Source organism: Bos mutus, chromosome 24 (assembly GCF_027580195.1).
Source record: "Bos mutus isolate GX-2022 chromosome 24, NWIPB_WYAK_1.1, whole genome shotgun sequence".
NCBI lineage: Eukaryota > Metazoa > Chordata > Mammalia > Artiodactyla > Bovidae > Bos > Bos mutus.
This window is the reverse complement of record NC_091640.1, coordinates 43942473-43965493: the sequence shown is the minus strand read 5'-3', so window position 1 is coordinate 43965493 and position 23021 is coordinate 43942473. Positions and strand designations below refer to the sequence as shown.

Below are 23021 nucleotides of genomic sequence, written 5' to 3'. Positions count from 1 at the left end.
TTGATAGACTTTGGCTGGTAGTAGTATGGAATTCTTGATTACAGGGCTTTATTTTCCATGTGGAGCCAAGTGATCATTTCCTCCATTGAAAACCAAATTGCTTTGCACCTATTTCCCATTCATTTCCTATCCTTTTCCATAGGTTTGGGAAATATAAAGAACAATTATTCTTGCTCATTCACATATGAATGTGGTATCTGTAATATGTGAAAAGTAAAATTTTCTATTTTCATTTCAAGAGTTCATTTCATATTGGGACAAGAACAACTTTTAAAAAACTGATGTGAGACACCACGGCCCTACACTAAATTGAAGAATCAATATTCATAGAGTATTTTTTCTACCTTTCAATCACATTCATGTGGTAAGCACTTCACAAATATTTGTTGAATAGGTGAATTAAAGAACACATAAATTTATATATAAATTTGAATTCTCTAAGATAACTAGGAGATAAATTTATGTAGGCAAAGTAAGTGTTGCTTTCTTTACATATGGGTGAAGTAAAAAGCACAGGTGAGAATGTTCACATGAGGCCACAGAGGACGATGATAACAGAGCTGGTGTCAGCTCCATAATAGCACAATAGCACATTGTGAGCATGGAAGTGACTAATCTGTTCAGTTGAAAAGCCATTTTTCAGTAAGCATAGGGGTACAGCCTATGTGTTCTTAGGGAAACTTTCTACCTTTATTTTTTTATTTTTATTTTTTTTGGTAAGGACAAAGGTAGGGTTTGTTTTTATTATAAAAGAAAAAAAAATAGTAACTCCTCAGGAATCTTAACAAAGGAAGGGAATATTTCACACTCAGAGAACAGACACCAAGATACAAAAATTACAACTGTTTGGACTCCAGACTTGTCCCATTTCCTCCAGAGCAGAGATGGGGAGGAGACAGCTGAAGCAAACAAGCAATTCTGTAAAACAAAGACATAGAAACCCTAACAAATATGATTAAAATCTAAAATTCTGTTTTGCTTTAAAAAAAATCTTTTTTTTTTAATATTATCAAAAGGCCTGCTTTAGTGACATGCTAGTCCCACCGGAAAATAACCCCAATACCCCCTTGTCAGTAACATGCTCAAGTTGACCAGCCAGCTCATATTTCCAAACCCCTGTGTACAAGTACACACACTTGTACACACACGTGTACAAGTACATGTGTGTCTTTTATTTTTTTTTTTTTTCACGTGTGTCTTTTAAACCTGGGGCTCAGGTGATGGCTATTGCTATCATGGGCTTCCACCTGTTAACCAACCAACGTCAGCCTCCCAGAAGGGCAAGCAGGGCGGAGAGAAGCCCTGAAATGGTTGTGAGGGAATATCAGCCCGAAACAACCAACTCTTCCAGCACAGCCTCTCCCATTCCCACGCCCACTCAAAAGGAGATCCTTATTTCTAACCAGACTTAGTCTCAAATTTGGGTTCCCCGTAACCAGAATGGCTTTTTCTCCCTAAAGAGAAAACACACATTTATCTGCACACTCATATATATAATTTTTTTGTTTTTACATTTAAATATAAAAATACTACTCTGCTTTGTGTTATAATGGAGGACCACACAATGAGAACTTTTTCTTTTAAGGTAGGGCCATCCATCCATTTATGCGGAGCCTGTTAGGGCATTGAGCCCCAGGCAAGGGAAGCACCACACCAGGAGATCTAGGGCGTTTTCCTACCTGACTTCCCACCCTTCCTTCCCCCTTAATTTTCACTTTTGATAGAAAGTTGGTTACAACCTTGTAAGTAATGGAACTTCCCACCAAGAAGGGAAATCCTAACCTAACCATAGAATCCAGCACCCCTGTCCCCGACTCAGTAACCACTCAGAGTCCTCCCCATCCCTTCACAATGACTGGGCTCTCTGTCCGGAGAGCTATGCCTATTGGACAAACACACCTGATTAAATGGGAGCAGTGGTTATGTTCCCCCGCCCCCCTCCCAACTAATGCACTAGAAAGCTTCAGTGATAGGAAAAAGAAAAGGACAGGAGTAGGTAGGTGGTTGTGAAGTGATTAAGAACTTGACCCCTTTAGTCCTGACCAAAGAAAGCAAGAGATATTAACTGGGTGTGAGGAATTAAAAAAAAAAAAAAAAAAGACCTTGATATTCCACCCTTTGAGTTATAGCTATTATAACATTGAGAGGGGTGAGAGTGGGAGTAAGATGTAGAATTAAGAGGGGCTTCGAGGGCTGCAAGGCTAGTCCACTTAGTTCTTGTACTGGAAGGGCTCGTCGCCCATTTCGTTCAGAAGACACGTGTGGATGAGGGCTTCGGTCACGGCGAAGGGGTCACAGTTGGCAGATGGGCGAAGGTCTTCGAAGTAGCCCTTCTTCTCCTGGCCAACAGTCCGGGGGATGCGGATGCTAGCACCACGGTTGGCCACACCGGCAGAGAAGTCGTTGATGTTGGAGGTTTCGTGGAATCCAGTTAGGCACCGGGCGTTGTCCAGGCCCCCCTTGGGATTGTAGGCTCGGATGTGGTACTGGTGCCGCTTGTTTAGCTTCTCAATGGCCTCCTCAATGTACTTCAGACCATTCTCTCACATGGCCTTGGTGCTAAAGTTGGTGTGGCAGCCAGCACCATTCCAGTTTCCAGGATTGGGCTTAGGATCAAAGGTGGCGATCACTCCGAAGTCTTCACACACACGATGCAAGATGAAACGGGCCACCCAGAGATGATTGCCCATGTCGATTCCTTCACAGGGTCCTATCTGGAATTCCCACTGTGCAGGCATGACCTCGGCGTTCGTGCCCCCAATCTTGATGCCGGCGTACAAGCAGGCCCGGTAGTGAGCCTCCACAATATCCCTGCCATAGACCTTGTCCACTCCCACACCACAGTAGTAGGGACCCTGGGGCCCAGGAAAGCCATTGGAAGGCCAACCAAAGGGGTGCCCATCAGTGCCCATGAAGGTATATTCCTGCTCCATTCCAAACCAGGGGCGCTGGTTGCTCATCATGTCCATTATCCGTTTACAGGTGTGCCTTAAATTGGTCTCTGCAGGCTTTCGGTTGTACTTGAAGACTTCACAGAACACCAGCTTGTTGGGGTCCTTGTGGAAAGGGTCCCGAAACATGGCAGTGGGGACAAGATACATGTCACTGTTGGAGCCTTCAGACTGAAAAGTACTAGAGCCATCAAAATTCCACTCGGGCAACTCTTCTATACACTTGGGTTCAGAACCAAGGTTCGGGTCTTGCAGCGCAGTCCTTCTCCAGTACTGTCGATCCAGATGTACATAGCTTGGACTTTATCGCCCTAAGGTAGGGCCATGTACACCTGCTTGATGCCTTTGTTCAAGTGGGAGCTCACCGAGGTGGCCATGGTGGAAGGTGTTCTGGGCACCGAGCAAAGCGGCAGGGGCGAGCAGGCAGCGAGAGCGAGGTGAGGAGAAGAGAGGCGAGGAGGATGGAGAGGTGCTGCTTAGACAGCCTGCTCTTCTCCCATTCTCGGCTCTGCCACTAAAAACAGTATTGAAAAGGACAGAAAGCCGGCAGGAGGGAGATAAACCCCAGATGAGCAGGAAGAGTAAGGTACAAGAACAAGTGGAAGAACAGGTCCCAGAGAAGAAAGTTAGTATGAGACTGGAGAGTGGCCAAAAGGTAGATAGTGACCACATAGGACTGGAAAAGGAAGAGCTCTTGATCTGCTCCCATCCCAACCCAGCAGTTGGGAATTCTCTCCTAGAGTTCCTCTCTAGTTCCCAAACTCTCGAGTTCCTCTGGAGAAGCTCTACCAACAGCCTCTATTCCATTGATCACTGGTCTTTAGATAGAGCCACCTCTGGTTTCTTTTCTTCATTATGCCAAAGGATAGAGATTCCAGTATGCTCTGTAAAGCAAAAAGTGAAAATGCCACTATTTGTACTTTAATTTTTTTCCCCTTGGGTAACTAAAAAATTATTTTAGCTTGGAATTTGGGTAGATTTATTCTGTACTATAGACAATTGACTGAATCTTTCTACTTATCTCATGACTACCTGGTATCATTTTCATTCCTTTCAGATTACTGTTATTTTCCAGATAAACAAAGATTTTGAGAATAGGACTACTTATTTTCCAAGACACCCACCATCTCTACTCTGTACCTTCAAATCTAAACCACCAATATATACACACTTTTAAATTCTTTCTGCCTTCCTGCCTGCAACTAAATATACCCACATGAGAGCTCATGTATCTGGTCTATAACAGGAATAGATTTATGAAACATAGTTTCTGATCATCAGCCTCCTTGTATCATAATCTCAGTCCCCATTTCCATGACATCCATGTTAGAGATATGTAAATCCTTCTACTATTTCCTGGGACATCTCTCTCTTAGTGTGTTTTGTGGTTATGGTCATACTGGAATAAAAAAGTATCTTCAAAATCCCTTATATAACTAAGACTGACAATTTGAAAACACAGTGTCAAGTGTCCAAAGTATTACCTGGAAATAGAATGCAGGTTCTATTTCCAAGTTCATAGAGCAAGATTCTAAAACAAAACAAAATAAAATCCTGTCTGCCAATGACTGAGCTTTATCCATAAGTAGAATTAATGCATAAGGTCAAGTTCCGAGCATAATTTTAAAGTAGATAAAATTTGGTCCTTCCAACTTAATCTAGCAAAGTGGGAAAGGGCATTTGCCTTTACGTTCATATCATAGACTGCTAATTTCAGAGGCTGTGCCAAATACTGGTTGCTGTTGTGCTGTGCCTAGTTGATCAGTTGTACCCGACTCTTTGGGAGCCCGTGGACTGTAGCCCACCAGGCTCCTCTGTCCATGGGAATTCTCCAAGCAAAAATATTGGAGTGGGCTGCCATGCCCTCCTCCAGGGGATCTTCTCAACCCAGGGACTGAACCCAGTCTCCTGCACTGCAGGCAGATTTTTATCATCTCAGCAGAACATAGTCAAACATGACTGGGAAGGCAGACCCAGGTCTCTAAGGTAAGAAGAATGTCCACTTGTAGAAGAGTTGACTGAAGAGTAATGTTGGAGTCAAATTTTAATGGTATTGTGGCTAACTTGGTCTGTGGATGATAACTTGCTTTTCTCTGCTGCTGGTGTTCTAGGAAGGCCAGCTTAATATTTTCTGAACAACTTTTTGCAGATTTCTGTCATGTGGTTTTCACAAGCATGATACAATTTCAAGAGGTGTTCCCTTAAAGTTTGATCTCCCAGATTTGAATTCGGTTTTGACACATTCTACCTGTGTCACATTGGGAAAAATGCTTCACTTCAAGTCTCATTTTTTAACCTGAGGACAATAATAGTTTCCGTGATAGATGGTAGTGCATGTTAACAATACATCAAAATTTTAAAGGATAGTAGTTGTTGTTGTTCAGCCGCTCAGTCATGTCCAACTCTTTTTGACCCTATGGACTGCAGCACACCAGGCTTCCCTGTCCTTCACAATCTCCTGGAACCTGCTCAAACTCATGTCCATTGAGTCACTGATGCCATCCAACCATCTCGTCCTCTGTTGTCCCTTTCTCCTCCTGCCTTCAGTCTTTCCCAGATCAGGATCTTTTCTAATAAGTTGCCTCTTTGCATCAGGTAGCCAAAATAGTGAAGTTTCAATTTAAGCATCAGTCCTTTCAATGGATATTCAGGGTTGATTTCCTTTAGGATTGACTGGTTTGATCTCCTTGCAGTCCAAGGGGCACAGTTGAAAAGCATCAATTCTTTGACTCAGCCTTCTTTATGGTCCAACTCTCACATCCATACATGATTACTGGAAAACCATAGCTTTGACTAGATGGACTTTTCTTGGCAAAGTAATGTCTCTGCTTTTTAATATGCTGTCTAGTTTGGTCATAGCTTTTCTTTCAAGAAGCAAGCATCTTTTAATTTCATGGCTGCAGTCACCATCTGCAGTGATTTTAGAGCCCAAGAAAATAAAGTCTGTCATTGTTTCCCCATCTATTTGCCATGAAGTGATGGGACCAAATGTCATTATCTTGGTTTTTTGAATGTTGTTTTAACCCAGATTTTTCACTCTCCTCTTTGACCTTCATCAAGACGTTCTTTAGTTCCTCTTCACTTTCTGCCATAAGTATGGTGTTATCTGCATATCTATTCAGTTCAGTTGCTCAGTCATGTACAACTCTTTGCGACCCCATGGACTGCACCATGCCAGGCCTCCCTGTCCATCAACCAACTCTCGGAGCTCACTCAAACTCATGTCCATCGAGTTGGTGATGCCATCCAACCATCTCATCCTCTGTCATACCCTTCTCCTCCTGCCTTCAATCTTTCCCAGCATCAGAGTCTTTTCAAATGAGTCAGCTCTTCACATCAGGTGGCCAAAGTATTGGAGTTTCAGCTTCAACATCAGTCCTTCCAATTAACACTCAGGACTGATTTCCTTTAGGATGGACTGGTTGGATCTCCTTGCAGTCCAAGGGGCTCTCCAGAGTCTTCTCCAACACCACAGTTCAAAAGCATCAATTCTTTGGTGCTCAGCTTTCTTTATAGTCCAACTCTCACATCCATACATGACTACTAGAAAAGCCATAGCTTTTACTAGACAGAATAGACAGATAACTCTTGGATATCTCTTCCTAAAGAACTAGTCTCTGATTCCCATAGCATGTTTTGCAGTTTTTAAGTTCTCCTTTCTCCTTCCCCTAGTTGGATGCTTAGAGTCCAGTCTTTACTGCTAAAAATTATTTGCCTTTAGCAGACACAGAACATAGACCAATTCTTTTTAATTTATTATAGCAAGATAATTTAAGTTATTTAATAGCCTTGTGAGTTGAGGACATGGGTTTCACTGCATGGGATCCAAACATTTATTGACCTGCTTATATCTGCTTTTAAATTTTATTTTTAAAATTACTTCTTAGTGTTTAGGCATGATCACAATAGTTTAAAATGAGCTTTCCAATTAACAAAGGTTATAACACCACTAATATATTAATTTATTATTAATAAACTAATATTATTTATTAGTTTATAAATATGTTATTTATAAACTATAAATGAAATCTGGTTATATGTACCTTAGTTTTTGTTGTTATACTAACACTTTTTATTACTATCAGCTTCCATATATTGAACACTTACTATGCACTAGTCACTGTGCTACTTAATTCAATAATCCTCACAACTACCTTAAGTTAGATTTTGTTCTAAGAAATTTGGGAGTGGAAGAAGATGGCAGAGAATTAAGATGGGGGGATCACCAGCCTCTCCACAAATACATAAAAAAACTCATCAAGATATGGAACAACTCTTACAAAGCAACCTCCAGATCACAGCAGAATACCCCAGGCCTCCAGAAGGCAGGCTAAGCTCCCTGGAATGAGGTAAGAGAGAGGATGAAGACAGAAAAAGGGAAAAGATAGGGAATTTCTGGATGGGAGCTTGTGCCCCAAGGGAGGTAGGGAGTCCTGAAGCAGGAAGAGTTCCATGCACGGGGAAGCTCCCTCACAGGCAGACCCAAGGGAGAGCTGAGGAATCCTGGAAAACTGGGCAAAGCCAGGACTTAGAGGACAGAAAACAGAGAAATCTGCACTTCTCAGCCCATAAGCAGCTCATAACTGTGGCCCCAACCAGAGGGCAGGCTCGGGGAACTGAGAGAAGCCCACAGAAGCCTTGCAGTGCAAAGGGCAGGCCAGGGGTGCTGTGATAGACAGAGAGAGGGGCAGCATAGAGACCTCTCCAGCACACACAACCCTCAGAGGAATAGTGGGCAGGCCAAGGGAGCAGAAAGAAGAACACACAAGCCCCACAATATAGAGGGTGGGCTGGTGAGCTGAAACAAGTGCACACAAGCCCCATGATTCAGAGGACAGGTCCAGGGAGCCAAGGCAAGTGAACATAAGCCCTGAGAAGCAGAGGGTGAGCTCAGGGGGGCTGAGGAAAGCCCACACAAGTCTTTGTGACACTTTTCTCGATCAGGGAGCTGAGAAAAGACCCATAAAACCCCTACCTGGAAAGCTTCAGCCTGCAGTGCAGGGCGAGGCTGGGGAACAAAAACACTAGCAAAGATACCAGGGACAAGTAGGGAGGGGGCTGGTGCCAGTGAAGATATGCTGAGACAGCCACTTCGACGCAGCTGTGGAAGTAGATGTGTCTAACACTGCCAAAGTCAGAAGGACTGCCCAAAGACATACTGAACCATAGACACCCCAAAACATACTATTGGACACTGCACTACCCTTCAGAGAGAAGAGATCCAGCTCCAACAATCAGAACACAGGCACATACCCTCCAACCAGAAAAACATCACAAGACACTAACCCAACCCCATGCATGGGGACAGACTCCACAACCAAGAATAAGTATGACCTTGAGACCTTTTTTCTTTCTTATAAATCTGTTTATTCCCCCTACATATTTCTACCTTCACATTAACATTTGCAGTGCTGTGGAGTTTTCTTCTTTGCTTCTTTTTTTTTTTTTTAATTCTTCCAATTTTATTTTATTTTTAAACTTTACATAATTGTATTAGTTTTGCCAAATATCAAAATGAATCCGCCACAGGTATACATGTGTTCCCCATCCCGAACCCTCTTCTTTGCTTCTTTAGTTTAAAAAAAAAAAATTCATTTTAAGATTTTCATTTTCTTTTTCACCCCCTTTTTTTGGTGATTTTTCTGATTTTGTTTTTGTATATTTGACTGCTTTTCTTAGAGTAGCTATTCCTGAGTATATATAAATTGTTTTCACATATTTCTATTTATCTTTGCTTTTCTATTTTTTATTTTCTCTCTCATTTTTACCCTTTTTTCCACCCCTTCCTTTTCTCTCCCCTCTCCTCTTTTTTTTCTGTGTTTTCTTCTACCTTTTTTCCTTCACTCTTTTTTTCACCAACTTATTTGCTATATTCCCCAGTTAGCACTCTGCTTAGGCTCAGTTTTCTGCACTGAGCATTACCTAGCTCTGCTTTTAAGTGGTTGATATCAATCTTGGTTTCCCTTGTTCACCAAGTCAATCTCCTGGAGTCTTTAGAATACTTTGGTTATAACTGTGTGTGTGGAAGTGTGTGTATATGTACCATTATTTCTGTAATTACCTGTGTGATCTCCTCTCACTAGAACACTAGCACAAGTCATCCCTAACAAGAAGTCAACACAAACCCATCAACCAACCTTTACCCCAAGGGTAAAAACTAAAAGGAAGAAGGAATACAACCCTAAATCATGAGAAAAGGAGACCTCAAGTGGAGCAAGTTAGGGGGAGAAAAATGAGAAAGCAGAGAAATACAGCACAAATTAAAGAAAAAGGTAGAAACTCAGACCAAACAAACAAAGAGGAAATAAGCAATCTACCTGAAAGAGAATTCAGAATAATGACAGTAAAGATACTCTGAAGACTTGAAAATAGAATGGAGAAAATGCAAGAAACAATTAAGACAGTTAATACAATCACCAAGGACATAGAAGAAATAAAGAATACGCAAACAGAGATGAATAACACAAGTACTGAAATTAAAAATACTCTAGAAGGAACCAAAAGCAGAATAACTGAGGCAGAAGAACAGAGAAGTGAGCTGTAAGATAGAATGGTGCAAATAACTGCTGAAGAGCCAAATAAAGGAAAAAGAATGAAAAGAATGAGGATAGCATCAGATACCTTTGAGACAATACTAAAAGCACCAACTTTCAAGTTATAGGAATCCCAGAGGAAGAAGAAAAAAAGAAGGCACTGAGAAAATTTTTGAATAAATTATAGTTGAAAACTTCCCCAACATGGGAAAGAAAATAGTCAATCAAGTCTAAGAAGGATAAACCCAAGGAGAAACACATCAACACATATTAATCAAGCCAACAGAGATTAACCACAAAGAAATATTAAAAGCAGCGAGGCAAAACAATAAGTAACATACAAGGGGAAACCCATACAATTAACAGTGGGTCTTTCAGCAGAAAGTCTGCAGGCCAGAAGGGAATGGCAAGATATATTTAAAGTACTGAAATAAAAAAATCTACAACCAAGATTACTATACCTGGCAAAGATTTCCTTCAAAATTAATGGAGTAATCAAAAGCTTTATAGACAAGCAAAACTTAACAGAATTTAGCACCACCAGACCAGCCTTACACCAAATGCTAAAGGGATTTACATAGCCAGTGAACACGAGAGAAAGGAAAGACCTACAAAAACAAACCCAAAAGAATTAAGAAAATGCCAAAAGTAACATATATATCAATAATTACCTTAAATGTAAACATTAAATGCACCAACGAAAAGATACAGACTAACTAAATGGATACAAAAGCAAGACATATATATATCCTGCCCACAAGAGACCCATTTCACATCTAGAGACACATACAGAAAGTAAAAGGAGGGAAAAACATATTCCACGTGAACGGAAAACAAAAGAAAGCAGAATTGCAATTCTTATATTCAGACAAAATAGACTTTAAAATAAAGAATATTATAAGAGACAAAGAAGGACACTACAAAATGATCAAGGGATCAATGCAAGAAGACATAACAATTGTAAATATGTATGCACCCAACATTAAAAGCAACTCAATACATGAGGCAATCACTAACAGGCATAAGAGGGGAAATCGACAGTAACACAATAATAGTAGGGAACTTTAACACCCCCACTTACTATGCCAATGGACAGGTCATCAAAACAGAGAATCAATAAGGAAACACAAACCTTAAATGAAACATGAGACCAAATGGACCGACTTGACATCTTCAGGACTTTCCAGCAGAAGAATACAGTTTCTTCTCAAATGCACATGGAACATTCTCCAGGATAGGCCACATCTTGAGCCACAAATCATGCCTCAGTAAATTAAGAAAACTGAAATCATATCAAGTATCTTCTCTGACCATAAGACTATGAGACTCGATATCAACTACTGGAAAATAAAAACTTCAATAAACACAAACTCATTGAGATTAAATAATACATTACTAAATAATGAAGAGGTTACTAGAGAAATAAGAAAGGAAATCAAAAGATTCCTAGAAACAAATGACAATGAAAACATGACAACTCAAAACCTATAGGATTCAGCAAAAGCAGTTCTAAGAGGGAAGTTTATAGCAATACAATCCTACCTCAAGGAACAAGAAAAGCATCAAATAGACAACCTAACTCTACATCTAAAGCAGCTGCAAAAAGAAGAAGAAGAACAACAACAAAAAAAAAACCCAAAGTTAGCAGAAGGAAAGAAATTATAAAGATCATAGCAGAAATAAATGAAAAAGAAATGAAGGAAACAATACCAAAGATTAATAAAACTAAAAGCTGATTCTTTGAGAAGACAAACAAAATTTGCAAACCACTAGCCAAACTCATCCAGAGAAGGAAATGGCAACCCACTCCAGTACTCTTGCCTGGAAACTCCCATGGACAGAGGAGCCTGGTAGGCTGCAGTCCATAGGGTAGCTAAGGGTCAGACATGACTGAGCGACTTCATTTTCACTTTTCACTTTCATGCACTGGAGAAGGAAATGGAAACCCACTCCAGTGTTCTTGCCTGGAGAATCCCAGGGACAGGGGAGCCTGGTGGGCTGCCATCTATGGGGTCGCACAGAGTCGGACACAACTGAAGCGACTTAGCAGCAGCCAAACTCATCAAGAAAAAAAGGGAGAAAAATCAAGTCAACAAAATTAGAGATGAAAAAGGAAAGGTTACAACAGATAACACAGAAACACAAAGGATCATAAGAGAATATTATGAGAAACTACATGCCAATAAAATGGAAAAGCTAGAGGAGATGGGCAGATTCTTAGAAAAGTTCAACCTCCCAAGGCTGAACCAAGAAGCAATAGAAATTATGAACAAGCTAATTACAAACACTGAAATCTAAACTGTGATCAAAAATCTCCCCAAAAACAAAAACCCAGGGCCAGAAGGCTTCACAGGGGAATACTATCATACATTTCAGTTCAGTTCAGTCACTCAGTCCATTTAGAGAAGAGCTAATGACTATTTTTCTGAAATTCTTCCAAAACATTGCAGAGGAAGGAACACTCCCAAAGTCATCCTACAAAGCCAAATCACCCTGATACCAAAATCAGGCAAAGACAACACACTCAAAAAAGAAACTTACAGGCCAATATCATTGATGAAAATAGATGCAAAAATCCTCAACCAAATTCTAACAAACAGTATTCAACAACACCTTAAAAAGTTCATACACCATGATCAAGTCAGGTTTATACCAAGGATGCAAGGATCCGTTAATATACATAAATCAATCAATGTGATATGCCATATTAACAAATTTAAATATTAAAAACCATACAATCATCTCAATAGATGCAGAAAAAGCCTTTAACAAAATTCAGCACCATTTATGATAAAAACGCTTAAAAAAATGAGCATAGAAGGAACCTACCTCAACATAGTAAAGGCCGTATATGATTAGCCTACAACAAACATTATTCTCAATGGTGACAAACTAAAAACATTCCCTCTAAGATCAGGAAGAAGAAAAGGGTGGCCACTCTCACCACTATTATTCAACATAGTTTTGGAAGTCCTAGCTATGGCTATTAGAGAACAAAAAGAAACAAAATGAATCTAGATCAGAAAAGAAGAAGTAAAACTCTCACTGTTTGCAGACAACATGATACTATACATAGAAAACCCAAAAGAAACTATCAGAACATTACTAGAGCTAATCAGTGAGTTCAGCAAAGTCGTGAGAGTCAAGGTCAATACACAGAAATCACCTCCATTCCCATATACTAACAATAAAAAATCAGACAGAGAAATTAAGGAATCAATCCCATTCACCATTGCAACAAAAAGAATTAAACATCTAGGAATAAACTTACCTAAGGAGACAAAAAAACTGTATATAGAAAATTATAAGACACTGATGAAAGAAATCAAAGATGACATAACAGATGGAGAGATATTCCCCGTTCCTGGGTAAGCAGAATCAATATTTGAAAATGACTATACTACCAAATGCAATCCACAAATTCAACGTGATCCCTGTCAAATTATCAATGGTATTTTTCACAGAACTAGAACAGAAGTTTCACAATTCATACGGAAACACAAAAGACCCCAAGTAGCCAATGCAGGCTTGAGAAAGAAGAATGGAGCTGGAGGAAGCAATCTTCCTGACTTCAAAATATACTATAGAGCTATAATCATCAAGACAGTATGGTACTGGCACAAAAACAGAACCATAGACCAATGGAACAAAATAGAGAGCCTGGAGATAAACTCATGCACCTATGGGTAACTTATTTTTGACAAAGGAGGCAAGAATATACAATGGGGCAAAGATAGCCTCTTTGATAAGTGGTGCTGGGATAATTGGACAGTTACATGCAAAACAATGAAATTAGAATATTTCCTAATAACATACACAAAGATAAATTCAAAATGGACTAAAGACCTAAATGTATGACCAGAGTTATAAAACTCTTACAGGAAAACATAGGCAGAACACACAATGACATAAACCAAAGCAAGATCTTCTATGACCCACCTCTTAGATTAATGGAAATAAAAACAAAAATAAACAAGCAAGACCTAATTAAACTTAAAAGCTTTGCACAGCAAAGGAAACTATAAGCAAGGTGAAGAGACAACCCTCAGAATGGAAGAAAATAATACCAAAGGAAACAACTGACAAAGGATTAATTTCCAAAAGATACAAGCAGCTCACACAACTTAATATCAGAAAAACAAACAATCCAGTCAAAAACTGGGAGTAAGACCTAAACAGACATTTCTCCGAACAAGACATACAGATGGCTAACAAACACATGAAAAGATGCTCAACATCACTCACTATTAGAGAAAAGCAAATCAAAACTACAATGAAATACCGTCTGACACCAATCAGAATGGCCATCATCAAAAAGTCTACAAACAAAAAAAATAAATGCTGGAGAGGGTGTGGAGAAAAGGGAACCCTCTTGCATTACTGGTGGGAAAGCAAATTGATCCAGCCACTTTGGAAGACAGTATGGAGATTTCTTTAAAAACTAGGAATAAAACCACCATATGACCCAGCAATTCCACTCCTAGGCACATACCCTGAGGAAATCAAAATTGAAAAAGACACAAGTACCCCCAGTGTTCATTGCAGCACTATTTACAATAGCTAGAACGTGTGAGCAACCTAGATATCCATCGACAGATGAATGGATAAAGAAGTTGTGGTACATATATACAATGGAATATTACTCAGCCATAAAAAGGAACACATTTTAGTCAGTTCTAATCAGGTGGATGAACCTAGAGCCTATTATACAGAGTGAAGTCAGAAAGAGAAATATAAATATCATATACTGATGCATATATATTGAATCTAGAAAGATGGTACTGATGAATTTATTTGCAGGGCAGCAATGGAGAAACAGACATAGAGAACAGACCTATGGGCCTGGGTGAGGGGAGAAGGGAGAGGGTGAGATGTAAGAGAGAGTAACATGGAAACTTTTACAATACCATATGTAAAATAGATAGCCAATGGGAATCTGCAGTATGACTCAGGGAACACAAACAGGGGCTTTGTGACAATCTGGAAGGTTGGGATGGGTAGGGAGATGGGAGAGAGGTTCAGGAGGGAGGGGCCATGGGTGTACCCATGGCTGATTCTTGTTGCTCTTTGACAGAAAATAATAAAATTCTGTAAAGCAATTATTCTTCAATTAAAAAATAAAGTGGCAAGAAGTGGGAAGAAAAAAAAAGAAATTGGAAGTTCAGAGAAGATATGAGGGAAATACGCCCAAGGTCACACAGATAATAAGTGACAACTCTTGGATTTGAACCATGGCCTCAATAACCATGCTCTTAACCAACATAACTATAAGATCAGAAATTGAGAATTTTTAAACCCAAAAAGAGTACTGTTTTTCACATCTCCAATTCTTAACTTCTCCTGCATTGTACATTCAATCTTGTCCAATAATTACATGTTCTGTTTGAGTTCTAGAGAGAGGATGAGTCGCATGAAGGAGAGTAGTGGAAGTAGAAGAGAGAGGAAGAGAAACAGGACGTGTGACTCAAGCACAGAACAAAACTTCAGGGAAAAAAGAGACTGAAGGATAAGATATCCTCCAATTATCTTTTCTATACCACTCTCTCCTTTTTGCCTGAAACATATTCTGTGTCCTTAAGTTCTTGAAGATATTTAACCTCAGTTTTCATAAACCAACTACCCACTATGAGCTGTGAGTTTAAAAGTTTCTCTGTCCCCCAGGAGACATTTTCATTTAAGTAGAAGACATTTTGCAGACTAAAAATACATCAGGATCAAAACCAATAAATATTTTATGGTAAGTTTCTGGCACCAAGATAATTTGTGAGGAGCATATTTCTGAACTAATGGCCAGGAAACACAACTCTCTTTCTTATTATGCTCTTGGCCATAAGATTTGGAGCCAAGACCATAAGCAAAGGAAGAGATTTGAAGACAGAGGAAGAAGAAGAAGAATGAATGAATGGAAAGGAAAACTGAGGTCTGAAGAAATTTAGATTGAATGGTCTGACTTTCTTTCTTGGAACTCTAAATACCCACAGCTAAGCAAGCTGGCAAGTGTAGAAGAAACCATTGACTATAAAACTCATTTAGCTCCCTGATTTTTGTAGGAAGGTCCAGAAACCACATGAGAAGAATATTATTGTCCATCAAGGAATTGTTTTCTCCTAAAAAGTTCTTTCCTTGGGAGAAAATGAGATGGTCAGATTCCCAAAGCCAAATTTGGAGACAAGTACATATATTGGAAATAGGACAGTTTTCAAAATTCCAGCAAGGCTACACAAAAGTGAATTTATTTTCCTTGAAACATAACACAATCAACTATTTTTTTTCAATGTATACAATTATATTCCTGGCCTGGTAAATACTGTTGGATAATTAAATAAAGTGAACTAAACTGGTATTTAGACAAACAATATATTTTAATGAAAGCCTTCAAAGTGTAATTAAGCCATTGCTCAGCTTCTTTGAACAAACATGTATTAAATGAAGCCAACACGTGCTTGCCTTTGCAGAAATTGATACTAGAGCAGATACAATTATAATCAAAGGCAGAGCTCTCACTTGATTTTTTTTCATCTCAATCCCTGCATCCTAATTAAAGCCATATGAATGGACTTAAGCTATTAATTTTATATAATCTGATATATTTATACTGCTGAATAAATCTAGAGTCCTTTCACCAAATTAGAGAAATTAACTATAATGGATATATTTGTTGGCTGGGCCCTAACATATAATTTACTTAAACTAATATTAGAATGAAAATCAATGTATCTGTATCAACCACATACATTTTCCCAACATACTTGATTGTAACATAAATACATATTCCTCTAGATCATTTCATATTCATGAAACCAGTGAATTAAGTTCATTGAGCATATGTGACAGAATAATCACCCCACTTTCCATTTACTTTTTTTATTTTTTAAACATAAACTATAAAACATACTTTTGTAAAAGAGGTCATCTAGGGAAACAGAAGAGAGTATATTACAAGGCAAAATTAACGAGGGCATGGCTATCTGTTGGGAGGAACGCTAGACTAGGGGTTAGCAGTTGTTCAGTCACCCAGTCATGTCTAACTCTTTGCGACCCCAGGGACTGTAGCAAGTCAGGCTCCCCTGTCCCTCACCATCTCCTGAAGTTTGCCCAAGTTCATGTTCATTGCATTGGTGATGCCATCCAGCCATCTCATCCTCTGACATCCTCTTCTCCTTCTGCCCTCAATCTTTCCAACATCAGGGACTTTCCAATGAGTTGTCTGTTCACACCAGATGACCAAAATACTGGAGCTCCAGCTTCAGCATCAGTCCTTCCAGTGAATATTCAGGGTTAATCTCCCTGAAGATTGACTAGTTTGATCTCCTTGCTGTCCAAGGGACTTTCAGGAGTCTTCTCCAGCGCCACAGTTCGAAGGCATGAATTCTTTGGCCTTCTGCCTTCTTTACCATCCAGCTCTTACAACGGTACGTGACCACTGGGAAGACCATAGTCATGACTATATGGTCTGTTGGCAGAGTAATGTCTCTGCTTTTCAACACACTGTCTAGGTTTGTCATCGTTTTCCTGCCAAAAAGCAATCATCTTCTGATTTCATGGCTACAGTCACCATTCACAGTGATTTTAGAGCCCAAGAAGAAGAAATCTGTCACTACTTTCACCTTTTCCCCTTCTATTTGCCATGAAGTAACAGGGCTGGATGCCATGATCTTAGTTTTGTTAACATTTAGTTTTAAGCTAGCTCTTTCACTCTCCTCCTTCACCCTCATAAAGAGGCTCTTTAGTTCCTCTTTGCTTTCTGACATTAGGGTGGTATCATCCAGATATCTGAGATTGTTGATGTTTCTCCTGCTTATTTTGATTCCAGCTTGTAACTCATCCATCCCAGCATTTCTCATGATGTGCTCAGTGTATAGATTAAACAAACAGGGTGACAGCAGAGAGCCCTGTTGTACTCCTTTCTGAATCTTGAACCAGTCAGTTGATCCATACAGGATTCTAACTATTGCTTCTTGACCTGCATACAGGTTTCTCAGGAGACAGGTAAAATGGTCTGGTATTCCCATCTCCAATTTTGCAACTAACTTCTATGTTCTAGGACAAATCATTTAACTCATCCTGGCCTCATTTTTCTCATCTGTAAAAATGAAGATAATACTTCCCTAATCATACAGAGCCGTTATAAGAATTAAAAGGAGATAAATATGTAAATGTACTTTGAAGTAGTCTTTTAATCATGGCACAAACAATAGGCAATACTGTTGTTGGTAATTACCATGTCCTCAGTTTCAACAAATGGTTGTCAGTGGCCAGATAGAAGCAGTCATACCAATTCCATTGAATGTTTCTCCGTTTTCTATGACAATCTCAGGTTAGAATGATATTCTGAATGGTCAGACAAGTGCACTGGTTCTATTCCATATATTAAGCCACATTACACTTCTCCTTGACCTCTTTGACTGGCAAGAGTAACAGCCAAGAAAGAGGTATAACTGCTACTTCCTATCCATTGGGTTGGCCAAAAAGTTCATTGGGGTTTTTCATAACATCTTACAAAAAAATGCAAATGAACTTTTTTTTTTTTTGGCCAACCCAACATTATCTTTTTGTGATCCAAAAATGGGGAAGACAATGTAGCAGGATTTTTTTTTCCTAAACAAGTAAGAAAATAAAAAGCATACAGCATCTCAGCAAGTTCTGAGATAAATGTAAAAATCAAGTATAAACCAATCAGAATTAGAGTCCAGACTTTCTGATGCTCTACTCAAGTAAGTTTTCTACTGATGCTCTACTCAAGTAAGTTTTCTGCTGTATTATACTGCTCACTTCAGTTGCTCAGTCAGGTCTGACTCTGTGAGACCCCATGGACTGCAGCACACCAAGCTTCCCTGTCCATCACCAACTCCCAGAGCTTGCTCAAACTCATGTCCACTGAGTCAGTGATGCCGTCCAACCACCTCATCCTCAGTTGTCCCCTTCTCCTGCCTTCAATCTTTCCCAGCATCAGGGTTTTCTCCAGTGAGTCAATTCTTCGCATCAGGTGGCCAAAGTTTTGTAACTTCAGCTTCAGTATCAGTCCTTCCAATGCATATTCAGAACTGATTTCCTTTAGGATTGACTGTTTTGATCTCCTTGTAGGCCAAGGGACTCTCGAGTCTTCTTCAACACCACAGTTCAAAAGCATCAGTTCTTCAGTGTTCAGCTTTCTTTGTGGCCAACTCTCACATCCATACATGACTACTGGAAAAACCATAATTTGACTAGATGGACCTTTGTGGGTAATGTCCCTGCTTTTTAATATGCTGTCTAGGTTGGTCATAGCTTTTCTTCCAATGAGCAAGCATCTTTTAATTTCATGGCTGCAGTCATCATCTGCAGTGATTTTGGAGCCCAAGGAAATAAAGTCTGTCACTGTTTCCATTGTTTCCCCATCTATTTGCCATGAAGTGATGGGACTGGATGCCATGATCTTAGTTTTTTGAATGCTGAGTTTTAAGCCAGCTTTTTCACTCTCTTCTGTCACTTTCATCAAGAGGCTCTCTAGTTCCTCTTTGCTTTCTGCCATAAGAGTGCTGTCATCTGCATATCTGAGGTTATTGATATTTATCCCAGCAATCTTGATTCCAGCTTGTGTTTCATTCAGTTTGGCATTTCACATGATGTATTCTGCATATAAGTTACATAAGCAAGGTGACAATATACAGCCTTGATGTACTCCTTTCATAATCTGGAACTAGTCCATTGTTCCATGTCTGGTTCTAACTGTTGCATCTTGACCTACATATAGATTTCTCAGGAGGCAGGTAAGGTGGTCTGGTACTCCCATCTCTTGAAGAATTTTTCACAGTTTTTTCTGATCCACACAGTCAAAGACTTTCTTGTAGTCAATGAAGCAGAAGTAGATGCTTTTCTGGAATTCCCTTGCTTTCCCTAAGATCAAACGAATGTTGACAATTTGATCTTTGGTTCCTCTGCCTTTTCTAAATCCAGCTTGTACATCTGGAAGTTCTCAGTTCACATACTGTTGAACGAAGCCTAGCTTCAAGGATTTTGAGCATTACTTCACTAACATATGAAATGAGCGCAATTGTGCTGTAGTTTGAACATTCTTTGGCACTGCCCTTCTTGGGACTGGAATGAAAACTAACCTTTTCCAGTCCTGTGGCCACTGCTGAGTTTTCCAAATTTATTGACATATGTAGGGGTCTTGTTTTTGTATCCATATTTTGTTGACATATTTTATGCCAAATAAAGCTGTCATAAGACCCCTGAGCTCTCAGCTGCCCTGGGACCTTGCCCCATCTACCAGAGAATCCAGAAACTAGCTCCAGAACACCCAGAGGCCTGCATTCAGCCCTATCAGAACTTGACCCCACCAATAAGAGAGCTAGCGTCACCCCAGGGTCCCTTGAGCTCACCAATGGGCTAACATCAACTCCATGACACCTTGAGTCCTTCAACAAGCCACATTTAGGTCTAGCTCCACACATGTGTGGTGACACCAGTCCTGAGACACCCTGAAACTCACAGCCAGCCATATAATAAACCAGCTCTACCCACCAGCAGGCCACCAGCATCCCAAGAACATTGCCACATCTATCAGCAGGCCAACTCTAATGTTGGGACTTCTGATCCCACAACCAAACACCTTGGGGCCTGGACCCATCCACCAGCCAGCCAGGACTAGGACTCCATAGGTTGTGTAGCCAGCTGTGCTAACACATTCCCCTGCCCAACAGTGGCTGGTAGCCTCCACACTATGCAAAGACAGACAGACACCAAGACTGGGGACAAGGCATGCCTACCAGTGTATCCACATTAGTCAGCCAACCACAAAAGAAGGCCCTACACAGCTTATATAAAGGGTATGCTTACAGTATATAACTCTGATGACCAGTGGGGAATGTGCTGTTGAGCCCCAAATGATGTATCCTACCTAAGGTCACTTCTTCAAGGTCAAGAAACATAATCAACCTACCAAATACACAGAAATAAAAACAGAGATGTGACATGAAAGAAGAGAGGAATACGTTCCAAATGAAGGGAGAAGATAAAATATAAGCAGAAGAACTAAATGCTGTGGAGATAAGTAATCTCATGTGCTAAGTCACTTCATTCGTGTCTGACTCTGTGAGACACTATGGACTATAGCCTACTGGGCTCCTCTGTCCATGGGATTCTCCAGGCAAGAATACTGGAGTGGGTTGCCATGCCTTCCTCCATAGGATCTTCTCATCCAAGGCATCAAACTCACGTCTTTTATGTCTACTTGCTTAGGCAGGTGGGTTCTTTATCACTAGGGCCACCTGGAAAGCCCAGAGGCAATCTAGCCATAAAGGATTCAAGATAATGATCATAAATATGGTCAGAGAACTTGGGAGAAGAATGGGTAAACACAGTGAGAAGGCAGAATTTTCTAACAAAGTGTAAGAAAATATAAACAACCAAACAGAGCTGAAAAATGCAGTAACATTTTTTAAAATAGAGGAGAAGTAATCAAGCTGAAGTTGAACGGTTTTATGATGACCTACAAGACCTTTTAGAACTAACACCCAAAATAGATGTCCTTTTCATTATAGGGGACTGGAATGCAAAAGTAGGAAGTCAAGAAACACCTGGAGTAACAGGCAAATTTGGCCTTGGAATACGGAATGAAGCAGGGCAAAGACTAATAAGAGTTTTGCCAAGAATATGCACTGGTCATAGCAAACACCCTCTTCCAACAACACAAGAGAAGACTCTATACATGGACATCACCAGATGGTCAACACTGAAATCAGATTGATTATATTCTTTGCAGCCAAAGATGGAGAAGCTCTATACAGTCAACAAAAACAAGACCAGGAACTGACTGTGGCTCAGACCATGAACTCCTTATTGCCAAATTCAGACTTAAATTGAAGAAAGTAGGGAAAACCACTTGGCCATTCAGGTATGACCTAAATAAAATCCCTTATGATTATACAGTGGAAGTGAGAAATAGATTTAAGGGCCTAGATCTGATAGATAGAGTGCCTGATGAACTATGGAATGAGGTTCATGACATTGTACAGAAGACAGGGACCAAGACCATCCCCATGGAAAAGAAATGCAAAAAAGCAAAATGGCTGTCTGGGGAGCCTTACAAATAGCTGTGAAAAGAAGAGAAGCGAAAAGCAAAGGAGAAAAGGAAAGATATAAGCATCTGAATGCAGAGTTCCAAAGAATAGCAAGAAGAGATAAGAAAGCCTTCTTCAGCAATCAATGCAAAGAAATAGAGGAAAACAACAGAATGGGAAAGACTAGAGATCTCTTCAAGAAAATCAGAGATACCAAAGGAACATTTCATGCAAAGATGGGCTCGATAAAGGACAGAAATGGTATGGACCTAACAGAAGCAAAAGAATATTAAGAAGAGATGGCAAGAATACACAGAAGAACTATACAAAAAGATCTTCACGACCCAGATAATCACAATGGTGTGATCACTGACCTAGAGCCAGACATCCTGGAATGTGAAGTCAAGTGGGCCTTAGAAAGCATCACTACGAACAAAGCTGGTGGAGGTGATAGAATTCCAGTTGAGCTATTCCAAATCCTGAAAGATGATGCTGTGAAAGTGCTATACACTCGATATGCCAGCAAATTTGGAAAACTCAGCAGTGGCCACAAGACTGGAAAAGGTCAGTTTTCATTCCAATCCCAAAGAAAGGCAATGCCAAAGAATGCTCAAACTACTGCACAATTGCACTCATCTCACAAGCTAGTAAACTAATGCTTAAAATTCTCCAAGCCAGGCTTCAGCAATACGTGAACTGTGAACTTCCTGATGTTCAACCTGGTTTTAGAAAAGGCAGAGGAACCAGAGATCAAATTGCCACATCCACTGGATCATGAAAAAGCAAGAGAGTTTCAGAAAAACATCTATTTCTGCTTTATTGACTATGCCAAAGCCTACTGACTATGCCATGTCCTTTCCTGGACATGGAACAACAGACTGGTTCCAAATAGGAAAAAGAGTACGTCGAGACTGTATATTGTCACCCTGTTTATTTAACTTATGTGCAGAGTACATCATGAGAAACGCTGGGCTGGAAGAAACACAAGCTGGAATCAAGATTGCTGGGAGAAATATCAATAACCTCAGATATGCAGATGACACCACCCTTATGGCAGAAAGTGAAGATGAACTAAAAATCCTCTTGATGAAAGTGAAAGAGGAGAGTGAAAAAGTTGGCTTAAAGCTCAACATTCAGAAAATTAAGATCATGGCATCCGGTCCCATCACTTCATGGGAAATAGATGGGGAAACAGTGGAAACAGTATCAGACTTTATTTTTCTGGGCTCCAAAATCACTGCAGATGGTGATTGCAGCCATGAAATTAAAAGATGCTTACTCCTTGGAAGGAAAGTTCTGACCAACCTAGATAGCATCTTCAAAAGCAGAGACATTACTTTGCCAACAAAGGTCCGTCTAGTCAAGGCTATGGTTTCTCCAGTGGTCATGTATGGATGTGAGAGTTGGACTGTGAAGAAGGCTGAGCACTGAAGAATTGATGCTTTTGAACTGTGGTGTTGGAGAAGACTCTTGAGAGTCCCTTGGACTGCAAG

The 23021-nt window shown here is 40.0% G+C and overlaps 1 pseudogene; it reads right to left on the bottom strand.

The window, feature by feature from the left end:
• Positions 1 to 1198: 1198 nt before the first annotated feature.
• Positions 1199 to 3328, bottom strand: LOC102279441 (glutamine synthetase pseudogene; annotated as a pseudogene).
• Positions 3329 to 23021: the final 19693 nt, after the last annotated feature.